Source organism: Petromyzon marinus, chromosome 22 (genome assembly GCF_048934315.1).
Source record: "Petromyzon marinus isolate PM22_M1 ecotype Great Lakes invasive population chromosome 22, UKy_Petmar_22M1.pri1.0, whole genome shotgun sequence".
In the NCBI taxonomy this organism is placed as follows: Eukaryota; Metazoa; Chordata; class Hyperoartia; order Petromyzontiformes; family Petromyzontidae; genus Petromyzon; species Petromyzon marinus.
The window spans coordinates 9086587-9098514 of record NC_133688.1 but is presented as its reverse complement, the minus strand read 5'-3'; positions in this window follow the sequence as shown (position 1 = coordinate 9098514).

Sequence of the window (11928 nt, the reverse complement as noted above, 5' to 3'; positions counted from 1 at the left end):
GCTTGAGACTGAATGCTGATTGTCTTTGATGCGATGCTTGCCTAATCATGAACATATTGTGCACTGGGTAATGCCGGATAAGCTCAAATTCTGCATGAAGCCATTGATTAATTTATTTTTGTCTTAATTTGTATAACAATATTGAGTATTCCTTGGACCGAATGTCAGTTGCCTGTTTAATGACTGGTGCCCTGATTGTTAATAAATAAGATACTGTACTGTACTTGTTTTTATTGAATGTCTGTCCGCGTGGTTGAACAGTTTTTCAAATCCATCAGTGCAATATATTTAAGAATCTGGACAATAAGGGTTGCGTCTACCATTGTATTTAACGAATTAGTCATCCCCTCGACAAATCAAATATTAAAATACATTGCAGATACCCGCCAGAACTACAAACAAAAACAAAGATTCCCCGTATAGCCTTGGCATTATTGTTGGGGCAAGTGCTTTCAGTGAGTACCAATGAAGGCCGGCACGGCACACAAAGCGGTGGGTGGCCAGAACCACGCCCGGCGGCCTTTGTCTCTGAGTCAGGCCTGAGCCTCCCCTAGGTTGACTCAGCCTCAAACAAGTACCTGGTGCTGTGCTGTATCATCGTTACAGGGGGGAAAGAAGGTGGCCCGGCGTGGTGCTGGCCACCCACAACACCCCCTCGTGGACCGCACCAGCCTCGTGTAGGGGCCGTCCATAAATGACGTCACGCACCTGGGGTGGGGGGGGGGAGTCACACATTTGTGACGAGAGGGGGGGGGGGTTGAGAAATGTGACGTCACATAAAAAATGCACAACTTTAAATAAATATAGACACGTTCTATTTATATTCTTGGTTCTTTCGGTAAAGTCACGTTGAAGGGAAACAATAATATATATATAAAACAATAAAATTCTCACGACGTTTCGACTGCAACACAAGCAGTCATCATCAGGTGTGAAAACAAACCGCCACTTCTTTCAAATGTTCTTGCCGTTGGTTTTCACACCTGATGATGACTGCTTGTGTTGCAGTCGAAACGTCGTGAGAATTTTATTGTTTTATATATATTTTTATTATTTTATTGTTTCCCTTCAACGTGACTTTACCGAAAGAACCAAGAATATGAATCACTGCAGTCACGAAAGCTTTAAATCAAAACGTTCTATTTAATTAGACTTTTTAATAAATGTTTTCTCCTACATCAGAGTGCAGCACCACATTAAATACGCACTACAATGACAATAGTTTAAAGCGATTTGAAGCATGTTTTATTTTTTTTGGGGGGTGGGGGGCAGAGCTCGTGACGTCATATTTGAGGAGGGGTCTGACTTTTTGTGACGCCGTGTGACGAGGGGGGGGGTCAAAAATCGTCCAAAATCGCGTGACGTCATTTATGGACGGCCCCGTACCGTAGCGGCCTTCATAGGTGCTCGCCAACAACTTGCCCCAAAAGTCTGTTAAGACTACAGGGTGGGGGAGTATTTATGTTTAATAGGTCACGTGCTTCCAGCCACGTGGTACGTGTAACTCTTGGGCCACCATCAGGGCGTTGAGAGCTCGGAGTGAGCAGCTACATCATGGGATGTAGTTATTCTACAGTTTAACTGTACATTTTGTCACCAAGACAGGAGTAACATTGCGTCTATGGAAACGTAGGGTCTCAATTACAACAGGGTTTCCCCGAACGCATTTTCGTTCAAGCGGGAACTGCCTGTACTAACACTTGAGAGTGTAAAGAGCCGAATAAAGTAAATTCAGTTTAAAACAATTAACGGCTACCCACAATGAGTCAGCCAAAGAGCCACAAGGGGATCAGCCAAAGGGCCGCAAGGGGGTCAGCCAAAGAGCCACAAGGGGATCAGCCAAAGGGCCGCAAGGGGGTCAGCCAAAGAGCCACAAGGGGGTCAGCCAAAGAGCCACAAGGGGGTCAGCCAAAGAGCCACAAGGGGGTCAGCCAAAGAACCACAAGGGGGTCAGCCAAAGAGCCACAAGGGGGTCAGCCAAAGGGCCGCAAGGGGGTCAGCCAAAGAGCCACAAGGGGATCAGCCAAAGAGCCACAAGGGGGTCTGCCAAAGAGCCGCAAGGGGGTCAGCCAAAGAGCCACAAGGGGGTCAGTCAAAGAGCCACAAGGGGGTCAGCCAAAGAGCTGCACTCCCTGCTCTCACTGCTCAGATTGCAAGGCCCCCACCAAACTCTCCGCCCCTTCCCCGGACCGTGGGGACCGCGGGGGACTGGGGGTGCAGGGGGGGGGGCAGCGTAAGGTGGAAGGGAAAGAGGTGGTGAGCCTGAGCGGTCGTGCAGCCAAAGCGACACGTGGAGCCCTGTCTCTGTTCCTCCGTGTGTCTCCATAGCTCTTTGTTCATCAAGCTATCCGGACTTTGTAGTTCGTCAGACCAAGACTCCCCCCGTCTTAGTCCTGCTAACCGAGGTTTTAATCTACTTCGTTAAATCACTCATTCAGGAATTGTCGTGCCTTTCTTGTAACGCATTACATTCTTCTGGTATGGCTGTGTTTTGAATATATATATTTCCGTTGTTTTCTAAAATACATAAGTGCTGCATATTAAGGCCACAAAAGGCAAAATAATGTAGGCGCAAGTGTACCTATGTACTTTAATAAATAATTATGGATTGACCTGAAAGACTACCAACAGAACTTGGGGCCGGGCATGCAGCAGGTGTCACAGTCCGAGCAACCACTGCGTGACATTTGACTCTTCGCACCACCGAAACCGCTCCACTTTAACCCGTGTGTGCAAATGAAAAAGTGACGTAGGAGGAAATGTGCAGTTTACACAACATTTACGGAAAAATAGCTGAGTTTGCTTCTTGGCGGCCTTATCTTAAGCTCTCCAGGTGGTCGAATTACAATGACGCGTTGCAAAGCTTAACACAAACTACATCCGAAAAAAAGTGGATGTGTTGATGCCCAAGCTGTGGAGGTCAGGTACTGTCTGTACACTTGCACTGTCTCTACATCCGCACTGTCTCCACCCACGCACTGTCTCCACACACGCACTGCCTCTACACTTGTCAGAACTACACACTTACCTCCTACCCCGGACCTTATTGGCTTGCGTCCCAGATCCTGACAACCGCATGCCTCTTCAGAATTTCCTCTATTATGGATTCCTTCCACGGTTGGCTCTGTTGGTTTGTTGCCTACCTTGGGCCCTACCAATACCAGGCCATTAGAGCCCACTGCTTGCTTTGGTCCACTGCCTACCACAGCTTAATTTAGTCACATACACCACTGACTTGTTGCTAGCCGCAGTTCCTATTGCTTTGTCTCCCTTCTGCCTGTCCTATGCCATGTTGCTCTTGTAAATGTGCCTCCAGGTCATGCTCAGTGACAATAGAGTTCTACAAACCCTCAGCCTCCTGAACCCCTCTGTCCCATTCTCTCCTGCCAACCATGAATGTCACACCACCCAAATACACCTGCTGCCTCGCTGCCAGCATGTATTACCATCTCTTGTGCAAAGTTTTGAATTTACACACGAAGTAAAAGTACCTCCCAATCAAACACAGTATATGTGCACATTTATAAGAGTGCATGTACAAAGTCAGCACACGTTGAGTTTTCTGATCAGTCCCAACTCGCATGACCATATATTAGTGGTAACAAATGGCTTTCCCTAACACTGCAAGAAGTAAAACCACGCATGATTAATTTCCTGTTGATAGATTAAATCACAACGGTGTTCCCCTATAATATGAGGCAAATTCGCCAGAGCCGATACTTTATCTTCCGTTTTCTGGAAGAGAGCAGCCTGCTTCAGCCTCAACTTTGCATCTTGGCATTTGTACTGAAACGTGAAGTTAATGTATTTCAAAATAAGCGCAATGGCCGTTTATTTCCTTACACTTTTCATTTATTTCCTACAAACAAATGAACTTAGAGCGAGTAAGTACGACTATAAACCCGTTGTGAAAACAGCAGTAGTCTCTTATAATTGCCTATTGTATGCAGCAACGCAAACGGTAAAACTGTTTATAAATGATTGACTAATGCAATAATGATAACCTGAGCTCATGCATGTAAAATACTTATTGTAATTCTATATCCTAAAAAAAATATGATATTGTAATGAATTAATAACGTTTTATATGCTACTGAAAGTATGAACAAGTGGCGTATATCAATGTTTAATTGGAGTGTTTCCTATATTTAGTGTAAGTGACAATTATTTTAAAAAATAATATTATTTTATATAAAAAATGTAAGGTAACATTTCTGAGCATACATTTATTTTAAAATTATGCGTATTTTGACACAACCTTTCACCGGGATATAGAATTTAGCAGTCTTTTGAAAAATACGTGGTCAACCAGGTTAGTGTCTGTGTTGTTGGCCGACTGGTGTTGTATCACGTTATATATTTTTAAGGTTTGTTGGGTTTCTCGTCTCCCATCTTCCTGTTGTATTTGCCTCCGTGCAGTTTACAGTTCTCTATGTGCAATGTTGCGATGTGTTGCCTCGCTATGTGTTTTACCCCATTTCCACCTGATGATCGCTTGTGTTGCGTTCGAAACGTCGTGATTTATTTTATTTTGTTAAAAAAGTATTTTTTTATTTCAACATAGGTGACTTTACCGGAAAAAACCAATGAGTATTTCACCGGGATGTTTGGGTTGATTAAAACTCGAATTCAAAATGTGTTCATCATCATGAACAGCCATTATCATTCCACTGCTGGATGAACACTCTCCATCCTTTACATTCTTTCGATGCCATAATAAAATATTTCCTTCGCATGAAATAATCTTGATTACTCCATCTCCATGGTGGTCTTACTCGGGTGTATTGCCTCATCTAGCTGCAATCACCAGTCTCATCCATCAGCATCATTCTAAGTAATGTGTCCTCTCTAAGCCTACTTACTTAACACTCTGCATGACCTTTATAACTTGCTAGGTTGTCTCATCTCAACGTTGGTCTTTGTGTCTCTGAGTGTCATTCTTCGTGTTATTTTCAATTTTCATTTCAATTTTAGTCCAGGTTTCCGATCCACGTCCTGCAGCCAATTTGTACCGATTGAAAGCTCACGTCTTTCGACCCATTGGTGTGATTATCTTCATCGTGAAATAGTTTATTCTAAAAGTGCTGTTCTCCAAGCTGCTTTTGCTTATGTATATTGTACGTAACATTGATTGTGGTCTCGCTTCAATAGGTGCATACAGAACACACTTTGTGCTGTTTTTTGTTTGTTATCCCTATGACAAATAAGATGTACTGTTAACTTGTATGTGGCATTCGATTTTTTTCATAGTAATCAAAGGGCCAACGTTGCTGCTTTCTTTGTTAAGTTCTATCATTGTAGTTAATATCCATTCGGGGTTGTAATGAGCTGCTTAATATGTAACTATTTATATATATATTGATGTATTTCTCCAATCCAATATTAAATCTTTACACAGAAATAAAATAGCTCAATCATGAAATTATGCCTAATTCATTATTATAATAACAATACAATAAAATAGATATTAACTTCACTGCAAAACAAAACGTGTAAATTTGGATTGTGTTGTGAGTCGAAAATAAGTTTACCCATGAATTCAGGGATTTTTATTGTGGTATGAAGGAAATATTCGACAAGTTGTTGTCCAGAACCTGAAACTGTGAACATGTAATTTCAAGCCACTCAAACCTTACATCTTGAAAAATATTTGTAACTTGCAGGATCTTAAATTGAGTATATACTTATGATGACTGTAAAATATTTGTTTATATCTTTTTAGCATGAGAAATTTAGCAATTTACTCTTAACTGGAAATACTTATCAAAATGTGTCACCTTTTGGCAGGCAATTTGGACACTGCCATCTCTGTGGAAGTTGGAGACAGGGTCTGGCTGCCGTGTGGCCCAGATGTCCGCACGGAGCCAGGCGGCGTGGTCTGGTTCAAGACGACACAAGGAGACAGAAGCCCACCGGTGCCTGTGGTCGTGTGCTCTGTGGACAGAGCCCTTTTGCTCTCTTGTGAGAGTGACAAGGGGACATCAGCCAGACACGCGACGTACTCCTGCTCCAGAAACCATGACCTAAACATAAGGAACGTGGAGGTCTCTGACTCGGGCACGTACAGATGTGCTACTGCAGCCTCCCTTGCTGAATATTCGTGCAATAATGTAGCAACCATAGATGACTGGAATGCGTTGAGTCACACATGGCTTGAACACAACAAACTGAGTACGAGTGTAAGATTAACTGTGACGGGTAAGAAACGTAAACATGCACACCATGAGAATAAACATCCAATGCATGGTTCACAAAAGAGAAGATTGTCAATAAGAGATAAAGCCTCATCTTGATTTGAAGCTACTTCATATTCATACAAAGGAAAATACATTTTATTTAACAATAATTTTATTTACAATGCATTAAACCTGCTCACTATTGATCATTGATGTTTTACTTTTGAAAAATCCTGTTGTGCATTGGTCAACGTTTCTAAGTTTTGGTCGTTAATGCTGGTCTCAAAGGGGATAAGGATGCAGAGCAGCGTTTTCTATAGTTTAAGTCACATTACGTAAAAAATGTACACGTCTTGGCTAGATCCAGATTTGGTTGTGGGTGTGGATTACACCTTGGCTTCATGATGCTCTCGCAAAATCCCAGCTCCTCTTTTTGTGTTGGGATTGGCTGTTGACGACAGTGAATGGAACTCTCATCGCGTTGCCTTGGGGAACAGTGCAAAATAATTGAGAATAATCTATCATGTGGAATTTTCTTCAGCCAGAACTTTTAGAAGTATGCCACAGTCTGCCCAACTCATACAGGCTATGTGCACGTTAAGGCCATGTGAAGGTCATGGGACAGAACCAGATGCCATGGGTTGACTGAGATGACTGACCGATGCACCACCTGTGCCCCCTACTGTGCCACTTTGCTGTGCTTTAGCCACCCGGCGCTCCGATCATTGTTGGGAGCGTCACTCTTCTGTCCTCCGTTATTGCTAGAGGGCAACTGCCTCCAAATGCTCAGTAGCATACTTCACGAGCCTCCTCTACAGAGGCCGATCTTGGCACCGCTGGTACCAGTCATCGGCAAGTCCAAACAGCTCCACATCCTCCTGTACCATATCACTCCATCTCTTCTCAAGCCCGATTAACCCCCTCTATTCGGCCGAACAAAATCTGTTTAGGCATGCGGTGACTGGACATGCGGGCTACATGACCCAGCCAATGCAACCTTGCCTGCCAGAGGGGCTCACCGATGGAACTTTGTCCACATCTTTCAAGGATTTGTGAGCTCCTCACACAATCCACCTTGGTTAAACCCAGGATGGATAGTAGGAACGTCAGCCTAAATGTCACATGTAAGATATAATAGGTTTCACGTATTGAGCAAGGTTGTAAGAAGATGATGGGAGGGAATTCCAAAGTGGAGCATTGCGAAGAAAGAAGCAGAAAGAGAGGTGTTATAACTTGCATGGTGGTGATTGAACACAGTATGGATGACAAAATGTAAATTTGGTAGATTCTTTATTGTCAGCTTTTGGTCTAACCAGGTCCTCTGTTTTGATGCAAATACTACTTTAGTTGATTCAACTCTTTATGTGATAACTAGGTTGTTGAGGGCGCCTATGGCGCTCTCACTCACCCGTCTCCTCACTCTTACCCTTCTCCTCACTGTCACCCGTCTCCTCACTCTCACTCACCCATCTCTTGCTCGCGGTCACGTGACGCACTTCAACCAATCCGGGGGCTACATGTTTGGGAGGGGCGCACCTCTGGTTGGCTGCTTGCTCACGGTCACGTGACACACTTCAACCAATCCGTGCCGCGTTAATCACATTCACAGAGTGACAGAATGACAGAGCTGGGTGTTTATATACGTATGCTCTATTGAAACATTTGTGTGCAGCTCTCTGCCTCTCTGCTTTCTGCAACGTTTGGCAAGGAAGTATGCTTCGGGATGTAGACGTGTCTCTAAGTGGTTTATTTTTTACCACACAGCTCTAAGATTTGCATTGTGGATTGGACATTTATTTGGTTAATATTCAATGGCGTTTTACTTATAATTGTCAATGGACAATGCTCATGAGATACATGCGACTGAAACATTGTATTTGCCCGATTGAGAACACTAATTATCATATGTTGATATATTGCAGCTTTGGTGGAAAAGACTTACATCATAAAGGTGCACACAGGAGATGTGTTACATGCTGGAACAGATTCTCGTGTTTTCATTTTTATAAGTGGAAGCAAACGTATCTTGGAAACTGAGCTTTTCAACTCATCATGTAGCTGTTTTGAACGAAATCAGGTATGTTTATAAACCGTAATTTCAAACATCGCATATATAATTCATACCCTAGTCTTATATTATCTGTATTTAGTATTGCAGTTTGACTTTGAAAGAAAATGACACGTGTTAATGTGTTCCAGATTGATTTCTTCACGATAAAAACTAAAGATCTTGGATGCATAACGGAATTTAATGTATCTCATAACCAACAAGGACTGGGTTCCGATTGGTACCTTGACACAATTGATGTTTACGAGGGACACAATCATTACGAGTTTGAATGCAAAGAATGGATCGATGGCTCAAGAAAAATTAGACTCCACTTAAAGGTAACAGCACATACAATAATGGATGTGATCAGATGTGATGGAAGGGCCATTCAAACCTGGTGAAGTGCTCCATCCTGGGCTTATTGAATGGAGAACGCATGGTGCTCTGCAAGGCTCGCATTGAAAAGGAGGAGGGCGTTACAGATAAAACAAAAACACAGATAACTCAAAACATCTAATTAGGCTATAAAGCCGATGTTATTTATTAACTTCATACTGTAGAATGGGGGTGAATATGTCAAACAAGTAGTCTCTGTAATGTTCTTGAAGTTATCGAATTACTTAACGTGTTACGGTCACGAGGTTCACACCGAGCCACTGATCCTTGACGAGTGAGGAGCAGCTGAATTAAGAGCAGCTCACGCCTTAATTTTCTGCATTGTTTTAACCTTTTTTTGTAATTACAGTAAATCCGCTACCTAATTAGCTGAATGGTGCTTGTATGGGCAACTACCAAACATTTAAAACAGTAGTAGGTGTTGTCGATATTAGAGCGCAGCAAAATACATTGTTGTTCTGTTCTGCCCCACATCCGCCAACTTCCATTGACTAAAGTGAAGTAGGGCCAAAAAACCCTCACTGCCTGAATGGCGTGGGGAGGCTCTCGTTCAACAGTGTATTGACAGACGGGCTGCACACCAACATTGCCAATAATGTTTGGATTTCAGAGTATGTACGTATGACGAACTTCTTTCTCACCGCACGTAGCCAGCCGTGCTAATTGGAGGTGTAATGAACTTGGCAGACAGCGAGTAATGCTCGTGACGTTCACACGGTACAGGAATCTAAGCTATGGCCAGTGTGAACGTTTACAGTAACGAAATTATCGGCAAATTACTCCATAGATAAACAATGCTCCATTTTATTTTTTACAGAAAATCAAATCCGAGTAAAGGATGCATGTCAAGTTTTCCTCAACCATATAATTGGAATGTTTACTTACTGTACGTTATAATACGTTAAGATACGTTGTCATTTTTAAAGGTTTCAATATTTTTTAGAACACTCGTGGAGCACAAAATTGTCAAGTTTCTGCAAGTGAAGGATTCAGAGAAACAAGTTGTCTTAATGGTAAGGTGGCACGTATTCTTGAAATAAATGCACTTTTTGTATTTTTGATGAAAAAACTCTATGATGGTTGCTTGCCACTGCAATAATTATCCAAACACTAGCAACAATACAGTACTGTTCATTAGTTCAGGTTACCCATTAAATATTGAGTATATCTCCGAAGCTTTAACTAGATTCGAAGCTTTCGTGACTGCAGGAATTACTGTTGCTGCATTGCATTACACTTCCTAATTTTACTAAATTTAATTTCTACCGTGCTTGTTTAAGGGTCCATTCTCTCCTCCGGCCGCTATGGGGGCAGTAATTCCACACAACGCTCCGTGCGTGTTTGTTTAGAAGTCCAGTGTCCAGCTCGTCTGTCCCCCTAAGGGCAGGAATTACACACAACTCCCCTTCTGCCCCAACCCCCCTCCTCTCTCTCTATTTAAGGCCTCGACACAGAGACGTTGTCTTTCTGTGCCTATGTGTGTGTCTCTCTCTGTTTGTCTCTGTGTGCGTCTCTCTCTGCTTGTATGTCTGTCTAGGTGTCTATGTGTCTATGTTTTGTCTCTCTCTCAAATTTAGCAATCTTTGGAAGAACGTAATCAACCAGGTTGGGTGTTGACTGTTATGTTAGCCGACTATCTGTGTTGTATTGCATTGTATTTCCAAGTTTACTAGGTTTGTTTCTCATTCATTTCTACCTGATGATGGTTGCTTGTGTTGCAATCGAAACATCGTATTCTATTATTTAATTTAATTTCTTTCTACGTGACTTTACCGAAAGAACCAAAGAGTATCTCCTAAGTTTGTTTGCTACCGCGGTATAATGGTGAGCACAATGGGCAACACCACGGTTGCATAAACTCTTACCATAAGACATCCAATATTTAATTTGATTGACTGTGTATTAATATCATTTAAACATATAACACGTGCAGTATTCACTCACCCTCAAAGAGTGAGAATGACTCGGGCGCAAGGAACCACAGACAAGTGGGAAGGCAGCCACGTGGCGAGCTGGCACCAACAATTGCCCAAGCTCCATGGTCCTCTATGTATGAAGGTGGTACGGACCAATTCATGAGTGCTTATACGTGGGAGGAAATTTGAGCACCCAGAGAAAACCCACGCATCAAAGATGGTAACACTCTATCCCACGCAGATGGAACAGGTGGAGTCCACATTTTTGCTGGATTTAATTCTCTCACGGGAAGTTTCACAACAGTTGTGCAATCCACCAACCCTCGCCTCCACAATCACCTGGTTTGATATACTTGATTTGGCAGTATAAATAATGGGGGCAAGTTTGTGAAAAGTGCATAGCAGTGGCATGTTGAAACATGCGTTCAGAGTATTTGGCTGCTATAAAATTCCACGTGATAAGCCACTTCGTTGAGCTATCATTTGTAGCCAGGTCGCTTCTGAAAAAAGAGCTATTATATGGCTCAATGGGCCTTACCTGGTAAATTAAACATTGTTTCGTTTTATCGTTTAGTTTAGTTTAAAATCCACCGTCTCTTTTAACCGTGGTTCTTCCTCCCCCTCTCCCGTCGCGGTTGGCATCCCCCAGGGTTCTGTACTGGGTCCTCTCCCATTCTCCTTCTAGGTGTCCCCCCTCGAGCCCATCCTGTCTTATTTCAATCTCTCGTATCACCTATTTGCCGACGACACACAAATCTTATTTTCCTTGAATGCTCTCACCCCCGACCTTTCCGACCGCATCGCATCCTGCCAAATGGTCATCCAAGTATGGATGACACAAACTTTCCTTTCCCTTAACACTTCTGAAACCACGGTGCTCTACTTTCCCACCTCCCGCTCTCCCCCTCCTGCCCCCTCCATATATCTTTCCCCACGCTCAGTCTCCCCTCGATCGCTTCCGCCCAAATTCTTGGCATCACTTTCGATTCCTCCTTTTCCTTCACTTCCCACATCACCAATATCACTCGCACATGCCGCTTCCATCTTTTCAATATCAGGAAGATTCGCCACTCATCACTATCACCGCTGCCAAACTTATTGTGCATTCCGCTTAGTCTTCGCTCATCTGGATTATTGCAACTTGCTCCTAGTCGGTCTCCCTTCCTACGCCCTTGCCCCTCTACAACAAATTAACAACTCAGCTGCATGCACCACCGTCTTTAACCTTCCCTTCACCTCCCTTTGCTCCCACCTATCATTCAACAACTTTACTGGCTTCCTATGTATCACCGCTGTCTATTTAAATTAATCAACTTAGTTTTCAAAGCTTTGCATGGACTGCCCCCTCCCCCTTACCTCTCTTCTCTCATTTCCTCATAAGTCCCATTAC